We start from the raw sequence: 12,718 nt of genomic DNA, 5'->3' as shown, positions 1-12,718 counted from the left end.
AAGTATAAGTATGTGAAGTAACTTACACATTAATTAGCTCAATTGAGCCATTCCACAATGTATACATATTTGAAAATGTGTTGTATATGATAAATATATACCTTTTATATAAATTAAAATAAATAAATAAATAAATATTTTGTTTTCTTAAATACCCAGAAAATGTGACTCCTAGTAAAATTTTACCATTTCTTATCTATACCTCTAGGGTCCATCCAGTCCTTAAATTATTTACCATATATACACATAATGAGATACAACCAAGAATATACATTGCCAGTTTATAGTAGCCAAATTTGAGAAATGAATAAATAAATTATGCTAGATACATAAAATAGAATAAATGAAGCCTTTGAAATGTATGATCTGAATGTATCAACTTGGAAAGATAATACTGAAAGGAAAAAAGTGATATGCACAGTAAGACGCTATGTATATGAATTTTTAATACAAAAATATGCAAATAATAATGCATGCTCTTATATACAAATACACATATTTTGCAAGATATTAGGTCTTTCTGTAAAGAGATTGGCAATAATGATTGGATTAAGTGTGGCTTTTAACTAGATTAGTAAAATTTTACTTCTCTTAATTTCTACCCTGAAACTGATCTAAAGAAAACAATGACAAAACAGTAATGTACATTACATTTTCATGATAAGAAAGTCTTATTATCTAAACTCTTTAGATGTTTGCAATATTTCATAATTTCCTGAAATAATAAGTTATATTGGATGTGCTCAAGAGATATATATGGAAAGATAGTCAAACTTTACTGGGAATTAAATTTTTGGCCTTCCTAAGGAAGATTTTCAATCATGCCACTTTGTGTTGTGTAGTGATCATGCCACTACACAACCTTATATGAATGATTTGAGCTGACTGAAAAGTTATTGGCTTGGCACAGTGGCTCACATCTGGGAGGTGGATGCTGGTGGATCACTTGAGCTCAGGAGTTTCAGACCAACCTAGGCAAAGTTGAAACCACATCTCTAAATATAGCCACTTTTGAAAACAGTCTGGCAGTTTCTCTAAAAGCTAAAGCGAGAGTATGATCCAGTAATATCACTCCTAGATATATACCCAATATAATTAAAAACATATGTACACACGATAATTGTATACAAATATAGAAACATTATTTATAATATCCAAAAAGTGGAAACAACCCAAATCTATTTATCCATCAACTGACGAATAGATAAAAAGTTGTGGTATATACATATGATAGGATACTATTCAGCAACAAAAAAGATTGAACTTCTGACATATGATACATTGTAGATGAACCTCAATTCATGCCAAGTAAAATAAGCCAGATACAAGAGACCACATATTGTATGATTCCATCTATATAAAATGTCCATAAAAAGCATGCTAATCAAGACAGAATGTAGATTAATGGTTGCCTTGGAATGGGCATGAGAAGAAAGATTGAATGTTAATAGGCATGAGGGATCTTATTAAAGGATAAAAATGTTCTAAAATTTAGTTATGGTGATGTCTGTACCACTCAATAAAGTTAATAAAAACCATTGACTTGTATACATGAAATTATGGATGAATTTTATAATATGTAGACTATTCCTCAATAAAGCTGCTTTAAAAAATAAAAATAAATTTTTAAAAAATAACAACAACAACAAAAAAAAGCCAGACGTGATGGCATGTGCATGTGGTTCCAGCTACTTGGGAGGCTGAGGTGGGAGGATGGCTTGAGCCCAGGAGGTCGAGGCTACAGTGAGCCGTGATCATGCCACTACACTCTAGCCTGGGTGGCAGAGCGAGACCCTGTCTAAAAAAGAAAAAGGAAAAGAAGTTACTGAATGTCCTGTGACTTGAAATGTTGACTAGGCTAAAGCAATGTTTCCCTAGTGTGTTCCTGCAGACACCAGTTTTATATGATTTTTAAAGTATTATCTGAAAAAGGATCGCATGGCCAAATAAATTGGAAAAACTTTGGGTAAGCAGATATAATACATTGTATTGTTCAAGAGATCTCAGTTTTTGATGTGCTATATATTGTGAATTTTCAAGAAAAAAGCAGAACATATGGAATGTGCAGAATTAATTGATCATGAGGCTTTGCTGTGTGTTTGTGATGTCTTTGGAAGTTTTCCCACAGAACATAGATTGAGGCTTATGAAACTTGAGGATTACTTGTCAGGGAATGAATAGAATTTCAACAAAGGATGTGTAAGAATTAAAGGGGAGAGAAACAGGAAAGATGACTTTTCAGTCAACAGAGACAGGTTTATTTTAAATAAACCTGAGACGGGCAGCTGGTGGAGTTAGGTCAGAGCCACACCCTCTTAACAGACTGTTTTTAAGACTTTAGGGTGGGAAAGTTTATCAGAGGCTTGGACTGCTTCTGCGTCTCTTTGCTGTGCTTATCTGGGCGGGAGGGTTGTGTGTCTGTTCCCATACATGTTTCCGCAGCTACAGGCATATCCCCGGAGTCTGCTTTTAGTTTCCCTGAGTTAGTGCACCTGAAGGGAAAGGAATGTGCCTCTTAGGGCCCACTGTTTTACTGGGGCCCATTGCGTGAAAGTGAAATTTGGCAGTTACCCAAGAGACTTTCCCCTCACCTCTCTCGGTGCCCGAGCTGTCTTGTCTGTGATTTATGGTCTGCTCCTTCGGGCTCCTTGTAGTCAGAAGAGAAGTGATTTCGTTGAAATGCATGAGGCTAGAAAGGGAGCTGGAACTGAAAGTGGCGGTATTTGTCCGAGATGACGGTGCTCCTGCTCTATCAGGATGGATGGCTGAACTAGACAGTGGACAAATCTGAGAACTTATGCAGCATCTATTATGTGCAATGGACTTTATGAAATGTAAAAAAACAAAATAAATAAGACAAAGTTTATATATACTTAAGTATATTAGTGTGATAGAACAAAAAAGTATTCTGTACAAACATGAGATTCTCAGACAATATTTTATCCTTATCTTAAGAATTTCTCATCTAATGAATATGTTGGGTTTGCACTCCTGTAAGTGTGACAAGGGAGTAGTTGAAAGTAATTTCTGGTATCTAAAAGGCAGTGAATCTCACAGTGTAATTTAACTTTATATTCCACTATTCTTCTCTTCTGTGGATTAATAGCCTTCATTAGAAAAGTGATTTCCCACTGCTATATCGCAGTACCCAATGCCACTCACCACTTCCCGATACCGCCAATAAAATATGTTTTGAGAAATTTTAGGTTATGCAAAGGCTTCCACTATTATTAGGGGTTTTGTATAGTTTTTGTTTATCCAACAACTTTACAAACTCTGTCTTGAATATGCTAAGCATAGTTATTAAATTTTTTAAATTATTGCTTTATGACTATTATCTAGCAGATCTAAATATGGTTGCACTAATTTCTTAGCAGTCCAAATGCTGCATTTACACATCCTCACAATCAATTCATTTGCCTGAATGAAAACCACCTTTTAATATATTAATCTATGAAGTCACCATCTGTCTATTATTAATTTATTCATTTAAAAATTATCTACTTTACTGTAAAGTTATGGGGATTCTTTGTGTCCACGTGTGGTATGTGTCTGTATGATACATGACAAAAAGAGTTTTCTAATATCAGTTTGGTTAAGATACCAGGACAAAACCAATACTTACTAACAACTTCCCTTATCCAGATCCAGGAATTTGTAACTGATTCTGCCAGTAATTTCCAACTACGTAAGAAAAAGTAAAGAACTCTCTAGAAGTTTGAAAGCAATTAGAAATTAAACATGTCCTTACTCTTCCCCTAAAATTAAACAAATGGAGGGACGTGGAGCTTTCAAGAGAATCTCTTAGAGAGCTCGAACATTCTAGTCTCTAGGAATGTTCGAAATGTGGGAACTAATAAATCACTAACATTGAAAACAAAATAAAAGGAAGGATTGTCTGGAGTTCCCTGCTTGGTGACAGAAATGAAGACTTTTCTTGCAAAAGACTCAACTTTGGGGATTGATAGGGCAAAAGCATAGGCATGTTGTTTATAAGTAATATTTGCATCTTCTGGACAGAAGTTGACTTAAGATCATTTTAAAGAAACGTTAACTATGAAAACTGCATGCCAGGGGTGACCACAAAATAGGGGTCAACCCAGAAGCAAGAATTAGGGCACATTGTGCAAGCAGCTGCATTCCCAGAGAAGCTCCTATCCTCATGCTGGACACTATAGAACATTTCAAAACAAACCCACAAGAGTACTTCCATGGGAGCTTCGATCAACAACAGCCCAGAATGGAACAAGAGTAGCTGATGACTATGAAAACCTCATGGGATTTTGCCCTCTCCCCTTCTTCCTCCTCATACTTTCTGAGGCAGACGTGGTGGAACCAGAAGCAGGCCTGTGACGGGGAAGAAGGGGTCAGAAAAAGGTGGAGAACCTTCCAAGTTTGACCCTTTCTAGCCTGTATCCTACAGCAGCTGGGGGATGCAGAAATTTGGAGGTGAATAAGAGTCTGAAGTTTTTATATTTTTATGAGGTGCATTTCTCATTATCTGAAAGTGAGACTGTTTATCTTTCAGAATAGGGAAAAAGACTAATTTGCTTGCAATACATGACAAAAATGAGGTAACAGTCAGTTTAAGGGGACATTGTGAAAAACAATAAAATTACTTTTTTCTTGAAGCTTACCAAACTTCAATAAAATAAGTACATGTAAGATATTAAAAGAAATGAAGATAGTAACTTGGTTTGGCATCATTTAAATGACATCACTCAATCAAACATAAGTAGCATGAAATTTGACTTTCATAAATTTAAAAATAAATTCTAGTATAAATAAATGATAGTGAATTTTCAATTTCCTTAAATATTATTAGAACAATGTCTAGCACAGAGCAGATGCTCTCTCGAGAGACAGAGAGAGAGAGCGCACGCATCTTTGTTTAATTTTAGGGAATAGTAAGGAAATGTTTAATTTCTAATTGCTTTCAAATTTCTCTCTCTCTCTAGAGAGACAGAATCTCACTGTGTTGCCCAGGCTGGAGTATATCAGTAAATATTTTGGAATAAATATTTTAAGATAGCTGAAATAATACAAGTTTAATGGCAAAAATTAAAGAATAAAAGTTACAGCTCTGGCCAGATGTGATGGCTCACACTTGCTATCCCAGCACTTTGGGAGGGTGAGGTGGGAGGAGACCCTGAGCCCAGGAATTAAAGACCAGCCTGGACAATACAGTGAGATGCCGTATCTACAAATAATAAAAAATTAGTCAGTGTGGTGTTGTGTACCTGTAATCCCAGCTGCTCAGGAGGCTGAGGTGGGAGGATTACTTGAACCCAGGAAGTTGAGGCTGCAGTGAGCCGTGATTGTGCCTCTACACTCAAGCCTGGGCAACAGAGCAAGGCCCTATCTCAACAACAACAACAAAAAGTTATAGCTGAAAATCTTGTTAATAGTACCATTTTGTTTTTGTCCTTAGTCTTTCTATGACACTAATTATTTCACATATATTATCATATTTTTAATCATATTACTTTCAGAGCTTTATTTTATAACAAATTTGAAAATGTTATTTTTTAAATTGAAAACTGAAATCTCTAAGTTTCACACCAATGTATTTTAATTATTTCAAATTCCAATTATAATTCTCAGTACTAGTTAAAACCAAATATATTGACAAAAGAGAGTCTGAAAATGTTATTTTTTATTAAAATCTGAGATTTTTAAGTTTCACACCAATGTATTTTAATTATTTCAATTTTCAGTTATAAATAATTCCTACTACTGGTTAAAACAAAATATATTGACAAAAGACAGTCTGGTAATAGTAAAGTCATAAATTATACTATAATATTTTAAATCAGTTAAATCAATTTGAGAATACAATTCAAAAATAATTTCCAGACCCAAAGCACACTAAAATTTAAAAATGCGTGAATAAAATAAATAACAATATTACTACCCAGCCCTGCTCAGTTCTTCTAATAATGTTAAGTACCAAGTAATAAAACTGTAATATATTTTTTTAAATCCAATAACTCTTACTGATTTAAAGCACAGATTTCTTAAGCATCATTATTTTTTATTGGCATGATGAATTATAAAATAAATTTTATGTGATAGTTATTCTACATCATCTGTGTTCCTTTCTTGAAAATAAAAATATGTTTCTAATATAGGGAAATGGATTCATAGAGGTATTGCTTTTCAAATTAGTAAATTTTCTATAAGTTAAATTTATTGCTGTGTCTTTACTCTTTTAATTTCTTATTTTTAAATTGAAAATAGGAATAAAAGACTTGCAAAACTATTGTAGGCTATTAAGTTTTATAACCATTGACCTAAATAGAATATATTCTTTCCTGGCTTATGTTTCATAAACTGGAGATGTTAGATATCCTTCCAAAATCATATAAGCCTCATAAAATGTATGATTTTTCTAATGCGATAGTTTATAATTTGAAGATTCTTAGTCTCTCTTAAAATACTGAACACTTCGATTATGTAGCTGTTCCTAATTTATATTAGAGCTGGAATTCTGGCAAAAATCAAGTAGTGTCTGTATAGATTTATTTTCACTCTTTAAAGAAAACAGAAACTTGGTGATCCACAAAACAGAACATGGTAAAATGTCCAAACTACATTTTTAAAAATCATGAATGTTTACTCATCTTAGTTAGAAATTGAAATCATGTTAATAGCAAGGTTTGACTCTTTTATTATTAGTTTGGTTATTGCTGAATTAGTCTAATAGTATTGATCTAATGATTGGTCAAATAAAACAATATAGTAAATTGTTAATTAATTTATCAGAAATTAAGATGTCTTAAAATACCAAATCACTTTAAACATTTTTAAATAAATTTTTGGAAACTGGTAATAGTCAAACATAATTTTTAATTGATACTTATGTTTTCTTAATGGTTTAACCAGAAAGTTAATAAAAGTAAAATGCCCAAGGACAATTTGTCATTGACCTCTTCTAGCAAATGTTTACAAAGAAAAAAGGAACTGTGATTAAAGTTTTGAATGTATGAAATGATAAGTGAGTGCCTTGGCTTCCCTTAGTAAGGATTAAACATCTTAATTAAAAACAATCTTTTATCTCATCCAAAGTTAAATCCAACTCACTTTTTGAAAGCAATTAAGTATCACAAGCTTTTAAGAGAGGAGCCAGAACATTAAAGGAAATAAAGTATTAGTTCGGCAATATATATCTAAGGCCACCTAGAACCACTGTGCAGTCATAATTCATAATTTAACCTCGATGTGGATTTCCAGCTTTTCTAGTGATTTCAAATCTCTTTTAAGGAATAGAACAAAATCTTATTTGAAATCCTAATATGCAAAGTAGTTTAAAGTCCCGGAACTTCACTGTGTCAGTCTGTTTCATTCTCCATCACCAAAGCCCCAGTTCCAGAGAACTGTACAAATTCTAGGATTTTCATGAACATGGTGTGAAAATCATGGCATCCCATCTTTTGATGAAAACATTAAAGAAGCAGTGTTAAATAATAGTAGGTTTAGGACTAGAACTCTGTTCTCCAACTTCATTCTCATTCTTTCTATTAGATTTTTAAGTTTAAGTCAGCAGTACAATATAAATGATTGGAAGTATGGTTTCAGAATTGAAAATATCTGAGTTTAATACTGGTTTCACTACCAACTGTTGCTAAGAGCAAGTATAACATTCTAAGTCTCATCTTCTTCATTTTTATGAGGATGAAATGAGATGGCTTATGTGAAGGACTCACCATAGCACCTTTCCATACTAAGTGCTCAGTAAATACTAGGTATTATTACTATTACTTCAAAGTTTGGCACACTGTTGTTGGCTGCTAAAACGTTAAAGTTATGCAGATGTTACAATAATTAAAAAGAGAGGAATGGGGAAGTTTGAGTACTACGTAGACTAAAACAAAATTAAACATCCTTTTTTATACAAAAGAATGTAAAAAACGGAAGTGGGAATAAACAAAAGGCAAAAGAAGGGAACTAGAATTTAAAGATCTAAACAAATAGGGATATTGATAATTTACTGACAAAAACAGGGACTGATCAAGTCCCAGGGATCCCACCATTTGATACTAGCTGGAAATCTTAACCTCTCCAGAGTATTTCTTATCCTCTTTATATGTACTGAAACCTCCACCCACCCCTGCCTGTGTAGTTATCAATAATCAGGATAGGGAGAAACGTCTGTCTCATTTTGTTTTACTACAGAGAGTTGACTGTATCCTGTACAGAAGTTGTTCTTGACTCATTGCTCAAATCCTGACCACTGGTGTTACCAGTAGCATAATACAATGGTGCTGACAATTTTTCAAAAGGGTTCGGCTTACTCTGATGAAAAGTGATCCCTGAAAATGGATCCAGGTTCTGGATTCGTAAAGTTAAGATTTTCTCAGTTCCTTTACTGAGATTCAGGCTGTGATAGACACATCCTCCTAGACATCAGGGCAATCCTTTTACACAAGGGGCCTCATGTATCACAGCTTTTGGAGACTGCTAAATTACTAAATCACTTTGGAGTTCAAAAACACGGCTATTTCCCAGGGCATAAAATGAACTTGGGAGGGCTGAAGGAGAGTAATGTGAGGTATTTGCTCCATTCGAAATACTATTCAGCTCTCTTTCTCTCTAATTCAATGCCATGTTTAACATACTGATTTTGTTTTTCTCTGTGTTTGTGGTTACTTAATCTCTAATGTTCCGTGGCCTTTTCCTACCAATGGGCTTTGGCTAGGACAATCCAATCACCCATTTCTCATGAATCACTCTCATGCTAAGTCCTAGGGAGATGATGTCAAGGAAGATTGGTTATTTTCTTCCCAGAAGACCCCTAGACTTATAATGCAAATTCACAAAATACTCCCTTGTCAATTGTATCAATTTAAAGCTCCCCAGGGCAGAGGCCTGATGCCTACGCATCTCCCATACCTAACAGGGGTCTGCCATATTTGCAAAAGTGGGATCTCACTATTACTGAACAAAATGCCCTGGATACCTTTTTACCAGAGCACTTTCAGCATCAGCCTGTACCTTTACATATGTACCCACGTATAAAAATGGACAGACTCACACATAAGGGAATATAAGAAAGGAATAATTGTGACTCAATGTTAATGATTTCAAGGGAGAAGGTGACAACTAATCAGAGGTTTAATACTTTTGCTGGTTTCATCAAGTAAAAGATGCAATTACCAAAAAAAAAAAAAATTAAGGAATGATTGCACTTTGTTGGAAATCAACAGAAGTTGTTAATTATTTCAGAAAATTATAATACAAACAGTAACACAGCTTGGGGTATTAGATTCGTTTGTACAAAACAATCAAAAGAAACCTGTGTGAACCTACGTGCTTCACTTAAGGTGATTCTATATGTAGGTGCAAACAGTGGACTCTTGCACCGTGTCTTCTAATGAAGTCTTGTCAAAACATTTAGATTGAAATATATATAGTTTTATTAAAAATTAATATTGTATACTGATTAGATTACAATCATGATATACTATCGGTATTTTGGAAATTACATAGGTAAGTCACATTATTTATGATTCTCATTTTAGGACAGTAAAAAGGAAGTTATAAAATACTTGTTATTAAAAAAGAATCTGACTGAGATTCTCGTTTTATAGGCGTAGACCTAGAACTACCATACCAAAGGAACCCAGATATAGTTTTTGTTAACAGATTTTTAAAAACTATTAAAGGTTCTTTTTTTCCCTACTATAAAAATTATCACAAACTGGGTAGCTTAAAACAATAGAAATTTATTTTCTCACAGTTCTAGACTATGGAAGTCTACAATCAATCAATGGAGGGCCAGGCTCCCTCAGAAACATCTGGGGGAGAATGAGTCTTTCTCCCTCCCAGCTTCTGGTAACCTCGGACATTTCTGGGCTTGTGGCAGCCTAACTCCAATCTCTGCCATGTCTTCGCATGGCACTCTCCCCTCGGACCCTCTTTGACTTCTCTTCTTACAAGGACATCAGTCAGATTAGATTAAGGCCCACTTTCATATCTTCATCACAACCTGATTACCTCCACAAAACCCCATTTCCAAACAGTCACAATCACAGGTTCTGGAGGTTAGGATTTCAACATATCTTTTTGGGGAGACACAGTTCAATCCATAGTGGGCTTATTGCAAAAAATATATATATATAGAAAGTGTAGAATATTTTCAAGGACATTTAGTTATAAATTAAACTTGAACATAATTTTTATTATAGTATTTTGTTATTTCATTGGAAGTGAAATGTAGACAAATATTTTAAAGTAAAAATTAGATAAATAGGTTTAAGCTCTTACTACACACAGCCAAATTGCTTTGCAGAAAGGTTATACTGTGTTTGTTCTCTTTAGTAGTATAATTTTATGTTAAATCATAGGTCCTCTACCATTGTGCATAGCCTTGGCCTATCTATCTAATGAAGTCTAGGGCTTCTACATATTTATTTGTTTACTTACACTATTAATAGAAGTAAATACTAGTACTGGCAACAGGTATGTTAAGATAAAATAAACCAACCTACTTCTCATTTGTAGATGATGGTTCTAATGAGAGAAATGTTTTATTATGTTTGAACTAAGCTTTTTACTGGCATATCACCTGCTGTTACCAATACAAGCTAATAAGAATCCTAGAGAATTCTGTAGGCAGGGTGTGCAAAATTACACTGGAAACTAAACATTTAAAAATAAACAAATATTTATTTAATATTTATTCAGTATGTATTTCATTAATGTTACCAATTTGGTAAAGTTCTTTATTAAATTAACATAAAAATTCATTTTAAGACCAATATGTCACCTTTCTTCCCGAGAATGCTATTCAATTAAAGCTGAGACATCAAAGTTCTTATACAAAAAGAGTTTCGTTATGCAACCTCATTATGAGGTCTAAATTCCTGGATATATAAATATGTTTAAAGTAAACTATGGATACTACCAATATAATCTTGCAAAGACAACAATTCACTATATTTTAAATTTTGGCTCCCGAGAAATCAAGCTTGAAGCACAGCCTACATGCAAATGCTTTATTAGGATGAAGAGTATAGTCACAGAGCATCAAAATAAGGATACATGGGGTAAAAAAGAGAAAAAGTGGGAAAATAAATACAAGATTGTGTATTGCAGAGATGGCCATGGCTTCATAGTATACATGGTTAGCTATGTATTCACATGAGATGCTTCTGGAGAGTTGGTATGAAGCCACAGTGATATTGTTTGGTTGTGTGTCCAACCAAATCTCAACTTGAACTGTATCTCCCTGAATTCCCACATGTTGTGGGAAGGACCCATGGGAAGGTAATTGAATGATGGAGACTGGTATTTCCCATGCTATTCTCATGATAGTGAATAAGTATCATGAGATCTAATGGGTTTATCAGGAGTTTACACTTTTGCTTCTTCCTCATTTTTCTCTTGCTGCCACCATGTAAGAAGTGCTTCTTGTCTCCCACCATGATTCTGAGGCCTCCCCAGCCATGTGGAACTATAAGTCCAATTGAACCTCTTTCGCTTCCCAGTCTCAGGTATTCTTCATCAGCAATGTGAAAACAGACTAACACAGTAAGTTGGTAATAGTAGAGTGGGGTGTTGCGAAAAAGATATCCAAAAATGTGGAAGTGACTTTGGAACTAGGTAAAAGGCAGAGGTTGGAACAGTTTAGAGGGCTCAGAAGAAGACAGGGGAATGTGGGAAAGTTTGGAACTTCCTAGAGATTTGTTGAATGGCTTTGACAAAAATGCTGATAGTGATATGAATAATAAGGTCCAGCCTGAGGTAGTCTCAAATGGAGATGAGGAATTTGTTGGGAACTGGAGCAAAGTTGACTATTGTTATGCTTTAGCAAAGAGACTGGCAGCATTTTGCCCTTGCCCTAGAGATTTGTGGAACTTTGAACTTGAAATAGATAATTTAGGGTATCTGGCAGAAGAAATTTCTAAGCAGCAAAGCATTCAAAAGGTGACTTGGGCACTGTTAAAAACATTACATTTAAAAAGGGAAACAGAGCATAAAAGTTCAGAAAAGTTGCAGCCTGACTTTGTGATAGAAAAGAAAGATTCATTTTCTGGGGAGAAATTCAAACTGGATGCAGCGATTTGCATAAGTAGCAAGAAACCTAATGTTAATCTGCAAGACCATGGGGAAAACGTCTCCAGGCTATGTCAGAGAACTTCACAGAAGCCCCTCCCATCACAGGCCCAGAAACCCAGGAGGAAAAAGTGGTTTAGGGGGCCAGACTCAGGGTCCCTGTGCTGTGTGCAGCCTAGGGACTTGGTGCCCTATGACCCAGTTGATCTAGCCATGGCTGAAAGGGGCCAACATAGAGCCGGGGCTGTGGTTTCAGAGGGTGGAAGTCCCAAGTCTTGGCAGCTTCCATGTGGTGTTGAGGCTGCAGGTGCACAGAAGTCAAGAATTGAGGTTTGGGAACCTCCATCTAGATTTCAGAAGATGTATGGAAATGCCTGGATGCCCAGGCAAAAGTTGGCTGCTGGGGCGGGGCCCTCATGGAGAATCTTTGCTGGGGCATTGCAGAAGGCAAATGTAGGGCTGGAGCCCCCACAGAGAGTCCCTACTGGGGCACTGCCTAGTGGAGCTGTGAGAAGATGGCCATTGTCCTCCAGACCCCAGAATGGTAGACCCACTGAGAGCTTGCATTACACACTTGGAAAAGCAGCAGGCACTCAACACCAGCCCTTGATAGCAGTCAGTAGGGAGGCTGTACCCTGCAAAGCCACTGGGGTCAAGCTGC

This window comes from Macaca mulatta, chromosome 2 (assembly GCF_049350105.2).
Source record: "Macaca mulatta isolate MMU2019108-1 chromosome 2, T2T-MMU8v2.0, whole genome shotgun sequence".
Taxonomy (NCBI): domain Eukaryota; kingdom Metazoa; phylum Chordata; class Mammalia; order Primates; family Cercopithecidae; genus Macaca; species Macaca mulatta.
The sequence above is the reverse complement of the archived record's forward strand: the minus strand, read 5'-3'. Positions refer to the sequence as shown.